The following is a 17021-nucleotide window of genomic DNA, read 5'->3' as shown; positions in this document are numbered from 1 at the left end:
TGAGGGCCATGGGGCTTTTCCCATGCTGCGAAGGAAGCATGGGGCAGGCGTCATCGGGCTGGAGAAGAGAAGCTGCTCACAGATGGGCCCCATGAGAGGCATCACAACAGAAACCAATCTGGTTCTCTAAGGAGCTGGCTGAAAAAAATTTAGGCAAAAAGAACATAAGAACATGCCATACTGGGTCAGACCAAGGGTCCATCAAGCACAGCATCCTGTTTCCAACAGTGGCCAATCCAGGCCATAAGAACCTGGCATGTACCAAAAACTAAGTCTATTCCATGTTACCGTTGGTAGTAATAGCAGTGGCTATTTTCTAAGTCAACTTAATTAATAGCAGGCAATGGACCTCTCCTCCAAAAACTTATCCAATCCTTTTTTAAACACAGCTATACTAACTGCACTAACCACATCCTCTGGCAACAAATTCCAGAGTTTGTGCGTTGAGTAAAAAAGAACTTTCTCCGATTAGTTTTAAATGTGCCACATGCTAACTTCATGGAGTGCCCCCTAGTCTTTCTACTATCCGAAAGAGTAAATAACCGATTCACATCTACCCGTTCTAGATCTCTCATAATTTTAAACACCTCTATCATATCCCCCCTCAACCGTCTCTTCTCCAAGCTGAAAAGTCCTAACCTCTTTAGTCTTTTCTCATAGGGGAGCTGTTCCATTCCCCTTATCATTTTGGAAGTCCTTCTCTGTACCTTCTCCATTGCAATTATATCTTTTTTGAGATGCGGCAACTAGAATTGTACACAGTATTCAAGGTGCGGTCTCACCATGGAGCGATACAGAGGCATTATGACATTTTCCGTTTTATTCACCATTCCCTTTCTAATAATTCCCAACATTCTGTTTGCTTTTTTGACTGCCGCAGCACACTGAACCAACGATTTCAATGTGTTATCCACTATGACGCCTAGATCTCTTTCTTGGGTTGTAGCACCTAATATTGAACCTAACAGCATTCGAGAAGTATAAAGGATCTCAAAAAAAGGAACACAAAGAAGATTATCTGTTAAAAATGAGGGAGACGAAGAAATAAATCAAGAAAGCTAAAAGTTATGCAGAAGAAAGAATTGCCAAAGAGGTAAAAAGAGAAGACAAAACATTTTTCAGGTATATCAGAGAAAGAAGGTAGGCCCAAAGTAGTATAGTGAAATTGAAAAATGATGAGGAGCACTGTGTGGAGAGAGATGAAGAAATGGAAATATTAGACAAATATTTCAGTTTGGTGTTCACTAAAGAAGACCCTGGCAAAGGACTGTTGCTGGTTGACAAGACCGTAGATGGAGATGGGGTAGACAAAACTCTGTTTACAGAAGAGAATATATGGGAAGAGCTAGGAAAACTGAAAGTAGACAAGACCATGGGGCCAGATGAGATCCCTCCTGGGATGAACCTCAGAGATGTGCTGGTGGGTCAACTGCATGACCTGTTCAATAGATCCCTGGAAACCGGAGTGGTGCCGAGTGATTGGAGAAGAGCTGTGGTGATCCCGCTTCATAAGAGCGGTAGCAGAGAAGAAGCTGGAAACTGCAGGCAGCTTAGCTTTACCTCGGTGGTGGGAAAATTAATGGAGACTCTGCTGAAGGAAAGGATTGTGAACTATCTACAGTCAGGAAGATTGCTAGACCCAAGGCAGAATGGATTCACCAGGGGAATGTCCTGCCAGACAAATCTGATTGATTTTTTTGATTGGGTAACTAAAGAATTGGATCGAGGAAGAGCACTCGATATGATCTACTTGGATTTCAGCAAAGCTTTTGATTAAGTCTCGCATAGAAGGCTTGTGAATAAAATGAGAAGCTTGGGAGTGAGCGCGAAGGTGGTGGTGTGGATTACAAACTGGTTGACGGATAAAATACAGCTTGTGATGGTAAATGAAACATACTCTGAAGAGAGAACAGTGTTAAACGAAGTGTCACAAAGATCGGTGTTGGGAACTGTTCTGTTCAATATCTTTGTGAGCGACATTGTGGAAAGGTTAGAACATAGTGGACATTTCAGAAGGTTAGGAGAGAGTGAGACATGATTTAAGGAAGCTTAAACAGTGGTCGAAGATATGGCAGCTGTGATTCAATGCCAAGAAGTGTAGAGTCATGCATCTGGGGTGTGGTAATCCAAAAGAGCTGTATGTGATGGGGGGTGAAGGGCTGTTGTGCACGGAGTAAGAGAGGGATCTTGGGGTTATAGTGTCTAGCGATCTGAAGACAGCAAATCAAAGTGACAAGGCGATAGCTAAAGCCAGAATTATGCTGGGCTGCATAGAGAGAGGAATAACCAGTAAAAAAAAAAAAAAAGTCGATAATCCCCTTGTACAGGTCCATCGTGAGGTCTCACCTGGAGTACTGTATTCAGTTCTGGAGACTATATCTCAAAAGTGACAGAGACAGGATAGAGGTGGTCCAGAGAAGGGCGACCCATATAGTGGGGGGTCTCCATCAATTGACTTATGAGGAGAGGTTGAAAGACCTAAATATGTATACCCTGGAGGAGAGGAGGTGAAGGGATATATTTATTTTTATTTATTTATTTAATAACATTTTTTGTGTACCGTCGCTCAGGATCCATCGAAACGGTTCACAACAGGATAAAATACAATTTTCCTAATATACATTATATACTTCTAAGATATACATAATAACTAAAATACATTTCCTTACTAAAATTATAGCATACCTAAAAACAAACATCAATTCATATCTTAAAACACATCAGATTGTACATCAATGTCCCTAACATAAATAAGATTAATTAAAACACACCTTATTACAGTCTAAAAATAACTCTCCAATAATTCTAAAACTGACTACAAAACTAAAAACAGAAAGATCTTTCTCTATGAACATCTGTGCTTAAACATAATTGCAGGCAATCTAAATCATCATTAAGTCTGACTTGAATAGGCTTTACTAAAAAAACAGGTCTTGAGCTCTCGCATTAATTTTTTAAAATTTGGCTCTAACCTTAAGGCAAATGGAAGAGAGTTCCAAATTCCCGGGCCTGCTAAGGACAATGCTCTGTCCCTTACAGACCTTCAGATACCTGAAAAGTTTTAATGATGCACAATCAACAAACTTTTTCAGTTGGAAAGAAGTCAGTAGAACTAGGGGGTCATGCAATGAAACTCCAGGGAGGATGATTCAGAACCAACGTCAGGAAATATTTCTTCACAGAGAGAGTGGTGAATGCCTGGAATGTTATTCTGGAGGAGGTGGTGAAGGATTTCAAAGGGGCATGGGATAACACTGTGGATTCCTAAAGGCTAGAGGATGGAAATGAAGAAAAGAGTGCATGAGGGTAACTTACTGGTCTGGCGGTTACTATCCTTAACCAATAAAGCCTTCATATAGTTGATGCAACTCCATTATTGCTCTCTGCTTCAACAGCCAGGGGAAAAGAGGAAAAGGGGAATTAGACTGAGACAGTAACCAACAAGGAAATTGAATTTTACGGTCTGGGAAAACAAATAAGCATAGGGGTAACTTGCTGATGCGGCTGTCACTACCCTTAACCAATAAGCCTGATACTTTTGATAAAACTCCAACATTGCTCTCTGCTTCAATGGCAAGAGGTAATGGACTCAGACAGCAACCAACAAGTGCCCTGACTTTTGACAGTCTGGGAAACTGATAAGTATGGGAGTTACCTATATGGCGTAACAGATGCTACCATAAGCTTGCTGGGCAGACTAGATGGACTATTTGGTCCTTTTCTGCCATCACTTCTATGTTTCTATGAATGCAGTAAGTAGTTGTGAGTCTGTGTGTGCTGTTACAAATGAATGAAATAGAGGGACAAGTTGGGGTGGTGGTGGTGAGAAAACACACATTAAACCAGAGAGTAGCTCCAGGGATGACTGAAAAAGTTAGGCAAGAAGAAAAGTGATAGAAATAGAAAAATGGGTATTTCTGGGGAGGAGTCCAGGAAGGGGGTGGGGGTGGGTTCCAGTCCTCCCTGTGGGAACCTTTCCCCAGGAAATGGGATAGAAAAACGGCCTGGTAAGGTAATGGAACCTGGGATTTCATTTTGGGTGGTGGAGGGTTAAGGGTTTATTTTCTTGATTATACATGTCTAGCTTGAAGTGTGGCCATATCAGAGCCAGAGAGATAGCTGCAATAGCGGACTTAAAAGCCAGGAGTGGGGGAAAGATGACAACGTAGCATATACAGGAAGACCTGAGGCTATGGAGTCCTGGAGAGCTGGCAGGGACTTATCTCAGTGAACTTTGGGCACACTATAGCTGTTAGCGCTCACCCCGCCAGGAGGGCGGAGTGAGCGGTCTGGTAGCGATCAGCTCCTCCCAAGGGGAGGAGATAGCAATCTGATAGGCTTGGCTCCTGCAGGAGGAGGAGTTTAGCAATCTGTTATAGATCTTGCTAGGGAATTAGCAATCTGTTAGTGCTCTGCTCCCCCAGAGGGAAGGAGAAGCAACTGTATGCTTAGTTCCTGTAGCAGGGAGTTAGCTATCTCATATGGATCAGCTTCCGCAAAGAGGAGTAATGGTCTGATGTGGGTTGGCTCCCACAGAGTGGCAGATGATAATACCGCTCTATTAGTGTAAGGAGTAACACTTAGCAGAAATAGTGAATCCCTGGGCCGATGGCAGACGACAGCGCCCTCAAGTGGAGATCCTGAGAGGGACCACTGGCTAGGCTGGAGTATTGAGACAAGCACAGATAGTTCCTTATTAGACTGGAAGTAGAACCACCAGAGGTGGCAGTAGTGAGTTGATGTGCCCGGCAGGGCTGAAGTCCCTCTGATATTGGAACTACGATCTCTGAGTTGCTGAGCTGTAAGGAGAGACTATAGGTAGTGAGTAGACAGGGTATGCTGCTCCATGGTTCTTCACGGAGCTAATACGGATGAAACAAATCCTTCACCACAGAGAAAATAGATGGCGCAAAGCCCCCAACTCTGTCACACTCTCATCCTACAAAGGAACCCTACACCATTATAGGACCTCAATCCTAAAGTCAAAAAGAGAATACTATGCAAGTAAAATCCACAACCTCCAATATGACGCCAAGGCACTTTTCTCTTATGTGTCACAAATCACAAAGTCATCCCCACCAACGATACCTGATGATATAGCACAATCCAAGGCCAATGAACTTGCTTCTTTCTTTCAACAGAAGATCACAAATACCCTGGCTCTCCTACCAACCAACACCACCACATACTCTACATTCTCCACCACTCACTCCCATACTGGAATCAAGCTCGACAACTTCGATCTGACATCTCCCGGGGAGATTGAATCTCTCCTTAAGAAACAGAAACCATCTAGCCATCCAGCAGACAATATACCATCCAAACTCCTGCTACTGATTCCAAACATGATTGCAGGACCTCTAGCTAATATTATAAACTGCTCATTAGCTCAAGGGAGATACCCAGATAGCTTAAAATCCGCTTCCCTTAAACCCCTCCTCAAGAAGCATAACTTAGACCCCAAAGAACCTGCTAACTTCCGCCCCATCTCAAATCTACCGTTCTTAGCCAAACTTACAGAGAAACTGGTTAACACTCAGCTATCAGAATATCTAGAGGATCACAACATCCTATTCCCCTCCCAATACGGATTCCGCAAATCTCGCAATACAGAAACACTCCTCATTTCCTTAACAGACCATATCATTCTGGGATTAGACAAGGGCCATTCCTTCCTCCTAGTTCTATTGGACATCTCAGCAGCCTTCGACACCGTCAACCACACCATCCTTCTGACTCTCCTAGCAGAAATAGGTATATCAGGTTCAGCCCTCAGTTGGTTCACGTCTTTCCTTAGTAACAGAAGTTACAAAGTTAAAATAAATAATAAAGAATCTCCTTCAACAAGGTCCTCACTCGGAGTACCCCAAGGATCATCGTTATCACCCACTCTCTTTAATATATACCTCCTCCCACTCTGTCAGCTTCTAACAGACCTTAACCTTATTCATTTTCTGTATGCAGATGACGTGCAGATTTTGATTCCGATAACAGAATCCATCGCAAAATCACTCTCACTCTGGAACAACTGCCTAAATCGGATCACCAGCCTTCTTAACAGCCTCAACTTGGTCCTTAACGCATCCAAGACCGAACTCCTCCTCATCTCCTCTAACCAAGACAACCCACTCCCACAGACCATCCTTAACACCCAGCTCATGCATACCCACGTACGAGATCTCGGGGTGTTACTAGACAACCGCTTAAACCTCAAGAAAATGATCAACACCACAACCAAAGATTGTTTCTACAGGCTTCAAGTCCTAAAAAGACTCAAACCCCTACTTTTTTTTCCACGACTTCAGAACAGTTCTGCAAGCCTTGATATTTGCTAAAATCGACTACTGCAGTGCACTCCTCTTGGGACTCCCCAGCTCTACCACCAAGCCGCTACAGTTGATACAGAATGCTGCCGCAAGAATCTTGACTAACACCAACCGGGGAGAACACATATCTCCCATCCTACGTAACCTACACTGGCTCCCAGTGAAGTACAGAATCCTCCACAAATCACTCACTTTAATCCACAAAGTCATCTACAATCACTTGCATCTGGACCTCGAATTCCCCCTCAATCTCCACCTCACCAACAGACCGACTAGAGAAATATATAAAGGAACCCTACAGACCCCACCTACAAAAGCTACACGCCTCATCTCAACTAAAGACCGATCCTTTTCAACAGCAGGCCCAACTATCTGGAACGACATCCCAGCTGACCTCAGAATGGAGCCCTGCCTACCAACATTCAAGAAAAAACTTAAGACCTGGCTTTTCCGCCAAGCCTTCTCAGATACCCATGACACACAATAGTCGACAGAACTTCCTTTAGGAGCAATGGATTTCCATTTTACCCCTAAGACCAGAATAAGAGCCTCCTGACTGCTCTGTTTATACTAATAATGTCTCCGCTATCTCTAGCCTTTCCTTCCTTCCAGCAGTCTATGCCTCCAAGTTTGGTTTCCCTGTTGAATGTAACTTTGCTTTTTCATGTTCAACCTTTTGTTTTTGGTTACTGTTCTTTGGTTCAGTTCCCCTGTTCGATGTGAACCGACCTGATATGGTCTCTACCATGAAGGTCGGTATAGAAAAGTGTTAAATAAATAAATAAAATAACCAGTGGTAGATGATACACTCACACTTGTAGATATCTGTAATGTCTTCTTAGGCAACAGAGAGTCTTCAGTATTCAGAAACAGGAGCCGCAGGCGAGTACTGGTTCCTATAGGCAGTCTGAAATAGAACTCACAATAACTGTGATTGGGATGACTTCTGGAATAGAAGAGAGGCTAGGAGAGATTTAGGAACATAGGCCCTCGTGGAGCGAGTACCGGTTCCTATCTGCAATCTGCAATGGTAACTCACGATCTCCGAACCTGTGATAACGTCTTAGATTGAAGGGAATCTTAGAGATTAGGAACATGGGCCCTCGTGGAGTGAGTACCGGGTCCTGTAATAGGACTCGCTGTGTTCACGTCTGCGATCGCTTCCAGGCAATAGGAGTATTCGGGAACGTAGGCCCTCAAGGAGCGAGTACTGGATCCCGTCCAGCAATCTGAAATCAAGAAGAGAGAGAGCGGGGCCCCCGAGGAGCGGGTACCCCTAGGTGAGTTGGTAGAGGCACAGCAGTGGAGAAAGGATTCTCCTAGAGTTGCGAGGAAGGGGTTCCTACCCTTGTCCTTCCTAACTCTATTCGAATTAGCAAAGACTTTTTATGTTGGAAGCAGATGACGTCACTACGGGGGGACGCCCCCGAGGTTCGCGCCCTTGCTGGTACAAAGTCTGGAGCGCGCGTGTCCTTACATCATCAGGAACATGGCGGATCTGTGGCGTCAGGCCAGCACGGGGATTCCAGGAAGAAAATGGCGAGAAGAAGCCGTGGCAGCATCTGTCCATCAGACCCGAAGGGAGTCGCCATAAGGTAGAGAGGGTGGAGCGAGGGCGAGAATAGCCTTTAGTAGCTCTAGATCATTATTCAGTAGTGTGTTAAAGCAGATCCAAATATTTCAGCACTCTACCTTTTACAACAGGAATCTCTACAACTCATCTTTTGTGTGGTTTCCAAAACCAGGTGAAGCCACTTGGGAAATGATAGATTCAGGCTAGTGCTACTGTAATGCAGTACGAAAAGTGGCAAAAAAATATACAAGATTCTGAAGATAGCCATTGGAAAAAACATTATTACTTGGAAAAAAAAGGCATTTACTGCCTTAATTTTGTTAGGGTTGAGGACCCAGTTCTGCTGAGATACCCCCATGGGAACAGTCCAGGACTCCAGGGGCAGACTAGACTAGGGGATCTTCGGCCTATACCAGCCACCTTCCCCGCAGGTTGAGCCCTTGGTTTCTGGTGGACGGCAGGACTTAAACAAGGGAGGAGACCTAAGGCTAAAGCTGGACTGGTATTCAGAGGGGAGAGGAGCAGACTCAGGTGAAGCTGAACTGGCCTGGGGATGCAGGCTGCAGGGCTGGAGACAAAAGTCAGGCAGGACTGAAGAGGCAAGTTCCAGGGCTGTAGACTGATGTCAGACAGGGCTGAAGACAGATGCCAGAGAGGACTTGAGATGCAGGCTGGAGGCTGATGTCTAGTGGTCTAGGGGCTCAGGCAGAAACCAAGGTCAGGGGTGAAACACTGGAACAGTGGAACAAGACAGAGGTTACTAATACTGGCAAGCTTGGGACAGAAGGCTAGAGAGCCAGAGGGCAAGCTTTAGATAAAGGCTTAGGGAAGCTGCAGGGCCAGCTTGAGGCAGAGGCTTAGAAGCCAGAGAGTAAGCTTGAGACAGAGGCTTAGAAGCCAGAGAGCAAGCTTGAGACAGGAAGCTTGGGAGCCAGGGAACAAGATTGAAACATGAAAGGATAGGAAAGCCACAGAGCAAGCTGGGAAATAAGAAGGCTTAGGGTAGCCACCAAGCAAGCTAGAACACAGGAAAGCTTAAGGAAGCCATAAGGTAGAAGGCTATGGAGAGCCACAAGGTATACAGAGATGGACCAAGCCAGGAGCTGAGCAGACTCAATAAGAAGGCACTGAATGTAGACGGAGGCAGGGCTAAATAGGCAGCGTTTGCCGAGTCATGAGGTCACCAAGACTAAAGCTGAAAAGAGGGTAGGCGCAGCTCCCGGAGGACCTCTAATGGTTGGGAGACTGCAAGACAAGCAGAATCACAAGATTTTTTCTGAAGACTAAAAATAAGTAGTAAGCCTTAAGGAGTGATGCTGTATTGGAACAGTCATTTTCCTGTGTCAGAAATAATTTCTTCATGACATGTCCACTTTACCCCTACAAAAAGATAAAATGATATAGAAACACATGACATTTCATTCATTTACCTATTTGCAGTGTGCAATACTTAAAATGTGCTCATATCATTTTAATTTGAAAGATGTTTTTTCCATTTTTGGAAAGCAATTTTGTGCATGTGTGATTGTTTTAAGTTTATAGCAATGGTACAGATGACTGCAAAAATCATGTCCTATGGGTATACCAGTTCTCAGTAATATTATAATGTTCTTAATGCCTAAGAAAAAAGTCACAGAAAAAATGAAAACATGCCTCTTCCATCTTCAGTCTTTCATAGTAAGACCATACACCCATCAACCATTGATCAGTTACTGTTGGGTTACTGACTACCTGCCAACAGGAAGAGCCGGATATGTAAAGTTGAGCCACTGGCAGTCTTCATTCTTTCCTTCTTGCCTGCAGAATGTCCTCCTGCCAGCAGAGGGGGTCAAAGAGCAGCACCTATCTGCTTCTGCTGCTGCTGCTGCTTCCCTCTCTCAGGCCAATGCAATATCATGCATGTAAAAAACAATCATCCAAAGTAGATGCACAATATTTGAACGCATGCACATCCACCTCTCCTGGCCGCTCGATTCAATATGCAAAAAAGCTGCTGCACTAGAGGGATACGCAATGGATAATTTGTGTGTCCCTAGCACTCTGCATCGGGCACCCAGGAAACATGGCTGAGCATCCACAACAGCCTGGCCAGAGTTTCCTCCCCCTGCCCCCTGGCAAGGCTGTTCCCGATTGGATGTTTTCCTGACAAGTGTTAGTGAAAAGGACCAGTACCCTTTCAGGACAGCCTTCTGAAAGGGGATTAGTCCTTTCACTGACATGTGACAGTGAATGGACCTATCAGCAGTAAGTGAAGCAGTGAATAAATTAATATTAAATGCCCTGTGTGTGCAGGTTACCAAAATGGACACTCAATTTATGAGCGTCCATTTTATCCCGCAGCAGCTAATTTACTGGCACAATATGCACGTACAATATACATGTGTGCCCTGAAATTATTATTTGTTTTACATGTGACTTTTTTTTTTGCATTGTGCTGCTTTCTGTGGTTCTTCCTACTTAGCATTGCGATGATACTAAGTAGGAGGAACCACAGAAAAGCAGTTTCTTTGTTTTTAAGTTGAACCCTTGACGTGTGGGAAGATTTTACGCCTGCTCTAGGCAGGAATTTACATGTGATAAGTGCTATTAGCTACGTGTGAGTTTGGATGCGTGTTTTGGACACACTGATCTCCTTATTGCATTGGGGGTTATGGACGCATGTCTAAAAAGCACGTCCAAGCGCTCATTAACCTGTGCGCTAGGCTCAATGCACGATATTGAATCTGCCTGTCTGTTAACTCTCTCTTGCCAGACATGCTGGCCTCGTGCTGTTACCATTGCAGAGGCAAGCCGGCAGAGGAGGAAGCAGCAGCAGCAGGTAAATTCTGCTCAGACTTCTGCTGGCTTCAGGGAGGAAACAGATAGGAAGAAACAGTTGAATGTGCTGAGAGGGGGGGTGGATATGCATGTGCCACAGAGTGTTGGAAGAGGGAAGGGAAAGTGATGATGCCAGAGAGTGGGAAAGAGGGAAATAGATGATAAGGGAAGAGGGGCTGGGTAAAGGGACAAGGAAGGTGATGATATACCAGGTGAGGTAGAGGGAAGGGAAGAAGGTGATGATGCCTGGGGAGAGGGAAGATTAAGATGATGATGGTGCCAGAGGAATAGAGGGAGAAGGGACAGAAAAGCAAGTGGTGATGATTCCAGGGGATGGAGGGAGAGAAAAGGAAAGGGAAGAAGGTGCTGATGCCAAAAGGGTAGAAAGAGAGGGAAGGGAAGAGAATGTGATGATGCTAGGGGGTTGGAGGGTGAAGGTGGTGGTGATGCCAGGGGATGGAGGGAGAGGGAATGTGGTAATGATCCCAGGGGAGAGAAGGTAATAATGCCAGAAGGGTGGAGAGAGAAGGAAGGGAAGATGGTGATGATGCCAGGGGCGAAGGAAGATTAAGGTGATATGATGGTGCTAGAGGAGTGGAGGGAGAAGGAAGAGAAAGTGATGATAATGCTAGGGCCTGGAGGGAGAAGGTGGTGATGATGCCAGTGTGTGAAGGGAGATAGTTTGGGTAGTGGGAAGGAAAGAAGGTGACAATATCAGGAGAGAGAGAAGAGAAGGTGGTGATGATGTCAGAAGGTTGGAGGGAGAGATAGAGAAAAGAAGATGGTGATGATGTCATATTGGTGGAGGGGCAAGGAAAGTGGTGGTTGTAATGCCACAAGGGTGGAGGTGAGGCGCTCTTCAACCGTCGCCGGAGCTCCCAGTGACGTCAGGGGGGGGCGTGGTCATATTGGCCATTATAATGGTGTAATGTATGTAGTCATCATAATGGGGCGGATTTTCAGAGCCCTGCTCACGTAAATCCGCCCAAAACCGGGCGGATTTACGCGAGCAGGGCCCTGCGCGCCGGGAAGCCTATTTTACATAGGCCTCCCGGCACGCGCAGAGCCCCGGGACTCGCGTAAGTCCCGGGGTTCTCCGTGGGGGGCGTGTCGGGGGCGGGCCCGGTCGTCACGGCGTTTCGGGGGCGTGTCGGCAGCGTTTTGGGGGCGGGTACGGGGGCGTGGCTACGGCCCGGGGCGGTCCGGGGGCGTGGCCACGCCCTCCGTACCTGCCCCCAGGTCGCGGCCCGGCGCGCAGGAGGCCCGCTCGCGCGCGGGGATTTACTTCTCCCTCCGGGAGGCGTAAATCCCCGGAGAAAGGTAAGGGGGGGGTGTAGACAGGGCCGGGGGGGTGGGTTAGGTAGAGGAAGGGAGGGGAAGGTGAGGGGAGGGCGTTAGAGGATTCCCTCCAAGGCCGCTCCGATTTCGGAGCGGCCTTGGAGGGAACGGGGGTAGGCTGCGCGGCTCGGCGCGCGCCGGCTACACAAAATCGATAGCCTTGCGCGCGCCGATCCAGGTTTTTAGCAGATACGCGCGGCTCCGCGCGTATCTACTAAAATCCAGCGTACTTTTGTTTGCGCCTGGAGCGCAAACAAAAGTAGGCTATTCGCGCGCCTTTTAAAATCTGCCCCAATGTGTTTATTTATTTTGTTTGTTGTTTTATAATGGGTTGAAACAAGTCTGGTCTGAAGCTGGCAGTGCATGATTTGTTAAATCAAATATTCAGTGACCCATAGCTGAATATGACTGGGTGTGAATGGGAATCCATGGAACTACATTGCATAAAGCTTTTGTAGAAATCCCAAACATTATATGTGTGATAATTCTTTTGCTTGTTTTATTGTATTCAAAGTGGGTAAACTTGTCTTGTAAATAGTATTTTAAAATCTTGCCTATGCTTTGCTTTCCTTTTTAGGGATCGGTGAACCCATGTGTTAAAATGAAGTACATTTTATAAAGTCTCTATAGACCTGATCCCTTTTACAGTGGCATCCCTCAGAGTTGAGAGCCAGATATAAAAGCCACAGTCAAGGTAAGTGTATAACAATTCTAAAGACATGTCAGAATGACAATACTTTCACACAGTCTGTACGAAAAATTAAAGAGTACATAATTGACATTCAGTGGGATCCAGGCTCTAAAACACCGTAAAATCTCACTTTGATTTTTGATGACTAAAACTGGGATGCTCCTTTGTAATAGGAACTGTAGTCATACTAGGCAAGGATTTCCTTGACATTCAAGCAGGGCACAGTTTCTTAAAAAGCATGGAAGTCCTTATCAATTTTGATTGTTATATTCTACCCATAAAACTTGAAGTCATACAACCTTATGTTCTTGATGCTATCTTATACTAACTTTCACCTTATCTAAATACAGATTCTACAGTTCATTTCTAATTAGCAACAATTGAATTTGAACCTTAATAATTATATGCAACATTCAGTTTCTCTCAAATATATGTATGTTTTGGGGCACCTTCAGTTCTATCATTATTTTTGTGTAATAGAACGTTGTCACAGAGCATGAGCGGTCTATGGTGACTGGAGGACAGAATCACAGTCTGGACTCCAGTTTTCTCTTGCACAACTCTATTCCTTACACACAAAACAGAATATAAGATTGCTTACCTTGCAGTTTAACAGCAAAATACTTCAGTAGGTCAGTTTTGTTTAAGGAGCTGCCTTCTTCTTCTCCCCAGGGCGGGCTTGTTCTCCTTTGAGCCTAGGCTTTATTCCTGCTCAGAGGAGACACCCTGCACACAGAATGCCCTGTGTTAAGGTGGACTGGGCCCAGACTGCTGGGACTGGTCTCTTAAGGTGTTCTTAGGGTTTCTGTAGGGCACTCTGCCACAAACCCCCCCCCTCAGCTCAATATTACCCAATTGAGTGACTGCCCTCCTGTGTTCCACCGTAGGACCTCCCCTTATGCTTGCCCTTGGGACCTGTCTCAGTTTGGGGCAACCTCTTTCTCATTCTTCCCTCCGCCTGCCTTTGGATATGGGGTTCCAACCCTTGGAATGCCCAGCACTTTACCCGCTGGGGATTCTTTGTATCAAGGGGAGCTTCCTCTTCTCCTAAGGTACCCTTCCCCCAACCTTCTGGGTTTTTATATGAGGCCTCCTTACAGCCCCTCAAGCCCTCTTAATTCTCTGGGCGATCCACTCTGGTTAGCCTCAGAGTCCCATTCCCTGGAATGTCCATTTCACTAGTCTCTACTAGCATCTCAGCTTTTACGGGCTGGACTTCCAAGGACTCCATTTCTTTGCCAGCCCTGGCTTCCTTCATCTCTTCCACTTGCTGATAGGTAGCAGGCTAAACAGGTCTTTACCCCAAACAGGTCTGGCTTCTTCTCCATCTGCTGGACCTCTGGGCTCCCGACTTCCACCATTGCCTCAGTATTAACCTCTTGCCTGGCTTTATCTCTTTGGCTTCCAGTGCCACACCTCCCTCGGTGAATGGGATAGCCATACTAGAAGGGTGCTGCTTGCTATTCATAACATTGCATGGGACTCCCGTTCTCCCAGGGGAATCCTCACTGTCTGGTTCACCATGACTCTAATCACAGGTATTCTGTATTCTCCTTTTCTTTTCCAATGGTACTGTTCTTGCCATTCTGGGTTCTGCTCTGCTACTCATTCCAGTGGGGCAGTCTCTGGACTTTCTCGTCCCTTGCCTGGGCTTCTTATAATACCTTCCTTGTGCCATTCTTCGTGATAATCTTGATCAGGCTTCACTGAGGTGGCGCCTTTAAGCCAATCCTGGGTTTTCCCATGGTCATCATTAATCACCACTTGCTCCATTGAAGCTTTGCCAGTCTCTAAGCCCACACCATCTTTAGGCCAGTACCATGGTGACCCAGGTCAGCCTTGACCAAGCAAGCCTACAATCCTTTTTGTGGCTCCCCGCCTTTATGCTCTGGGAGGTTACAGTTCCAAACCGGTGCCACACCGGGTTGCTATGCTTCCTCTGCTGGGTCTCCTGTGCACATTGCCCCAGTTCGCTCACCTCGCGGTAGCACTCCACTAGCAACTTGTCTGTCTCCTCCAGTAATTTCTGGCCTTCCTGTTGCGTCGGGTGGCTGCAGCGCTCGCGACCGGCCTTTCTTACCCGGCCTCGCCACCCTGCTGGGGGCGGGCTCTGGCTCCCTGGTGATGTAGAGGGAGTGCCTCCAGCGCTGCCCCCTCTCCGTGGCCCTACTTACCGCCGGCAGGCCTTGAAACGTGGCCCCCCCCAGTCGCACGCTCGGCTCTCTAGTTTATTTAAAGGGCTCACGGCATGCTAGGGCTGCTGGCCCTTTCCAATGATGTCATCAGCCTGGGACTATTTAAGGCGAGTTCTGATTGTCAGAGCTTGCCTTGGCAACAGGTCTCTATGTTTGTTTGTGTGCTCATTGCTCATCGTTCCTGGTTAATGATCCTGACTTCGTTCCTGGTTCCTGTTCCTGATCCATACCTGGGTACCTTCCTTGTCTCACTGGATTGACTCTCTGGCTTTGCCCTTTGCTATGTTGGAGCACGTTCAGGAGTGACTCTGTCTTTGACCCTTGCTATGTTGGACCACGCTCAGGACTGACTCTGGCTTTGACCCTTGCTCTGCTCTGACTCAGTACCTTATCTTGCTCAGCCACCTGCTCCGACACCAGCTGCCTTGACTATGCCTTTGGTATCCATCTGAACTTGGCCTTTGACTTCAGCCTCTATTACCTGGGTGCCCCTGTCTCCACCCTGTTCCTATTGGGTCTCTTGATCCCTGCCTCATCCGAACCAGCCTCGGTCCTTTGATAACCTCCGCTGGTTCCTGGCTACCATCCACCTCTCTACTGGGAGTCGTCACACGGAGGCCCTACGGGTAGCGTCAACACCACCTCAGGCTAAGGGTCCACCACCAGTGTAACAGGTTGCCAAGGCCATGGACCCGGCGGACCTATCTGCTCTCCAGGCCTGGCTCAGAAGATCCAGGAACAGGAATGGTTCTTGGAGGTGTTGGCTACTTCCATAGATCGCCTAAACGCCCGATTGGATTCTCACCCGGCGGACTTGGCTGCGCTGAAGGCCATACCCGGGCTTGTTCTGAAGTTCCAGAAACTCCAGTCGGCCATAGAACTGGTGGTGGTGGATGTGAACCGTCTTGCCGCTCGCCAAGACTCCCTGACCCAATTCAACGACCCACCACCATCCCCAGTGGCATCTGTGCCGGCTTCCGATCCCGGTCGGGCAGTCATTTCCTTGCCGGCACCGCCCCATTACACGGGAGACCCCAAGCGGTGTCGGGGATTCTTAAATCAATGTCATATGCATTTTACCCTCCAATCAACGCTTTTTCCGAATGAGTTGGTGAAGGCGATCTTTATTCTATCCCTTCTGGATGGTAAAGCCTTGGCCTGGGCCTCCCCTTTGTGGGAGTGCTCTGACCTCTTACTTTCAAATCTCCCATAGTTCGTTTCGGCCTTTAAGTAGGTTTTTGAGGAATCAGGCAGGCTTTTACAAATACGCCAAGGAACTCGCTCCTTAACTGATTATGGGATAGAATTCCATACCATGGCTACGGAATTAAATTGGCAAAGGGACAGCCTAAACGCTATTTTCCTGGAGGGACTGGCCCCCTGGATCAAGGATGAACTTGCGGCATGGGAGCTTCCCACATCCCTCGAAGGCCTCATCGACCTAACAGGGAAGATTGACAGACGACTCCAGGAGCAGGCCCGGGAAAATCGTTCTACTCAGAAAAGTCACCCTAGGGAACCACTCCTTTCCAACTTCGACTGCCCCTTACTCTTGGGGAATTCCTGAGGAACCCATGCAACTGGGTTGTTCTCACCTCACGGACGGGGAGAGGTCTTGCCGCCACCAATTAGGCCTTTGCCTTTATTTTGGGAACTCAGGTCATCTACTACCTCGTCCAGAAAAGAAGGGGATTATCCCACGCTGAGAGACCTCTGAATCGGTAGCCCTTGGTCTCGCCGCAGTATACTCCTATTTCTATTGCCAGCCTCCTTGGAACAACCCCCACCTGCTTTACCACCCAGGTCCTAGTGGACTCTGGAAACTTTAAGCAACAGGAACTCGTGGACCAATATCGAATCTCCATGTGTCCCTTGACACCGCTGTTGGCTCTTTCCTCAGTTCACGGAGACTTTCTCCCCGGTTTGGTGACTTGGACCACGCGTCCCCTTACACTGAAGATTGGGCCGAATCATACAGAACTCATCTCCTTCTATGTCCTTCCTAAAACTGTGTTATTCTGGGTCTACCATGGTTACAAAAGCACCAACCGGCGTTTGACTGGGCCTCGACCATTCTCATC

At 46.9% G+C, this 17021-nt stretch overlaps 1 protein-coding gene across 1 annotated transcript in view; it reads left to right on the top strand.

Annotated features, from left to right (window-relative positions):
* Nucleotides 1-17021, top strand: part of FOXP1 (forkhead box P1) — a 1246052-nt gene that overhangs the window by 426858 nt on the left and 802173 nt on the right. The window contains 1 exon segment of the mRNA XM_029601088.1: nt 12632-12748. The gene's annotated coding sequence lies outside the window, so the exon portion shown is untranslated.

Source organism: Rhinatrema bivittatum, chromosome 4 (assembly GCF_901001135.1).
Source record: "Rhinatrema bivittatum chromosome 4, aRhiBiv1.1, whole genome shotgun sequence".
Taxonomy (NCBI): domain Eukaryota; kingdom Metazoa; phylum Chordata; class Amphibia; order Gymnophiona; family Rhinatrematidae; genus Rhinatrema; species Rhinatrema bivittatum.
This window is presented reverse-complemented; position numbering and strand designations above follow the sequence as displayed.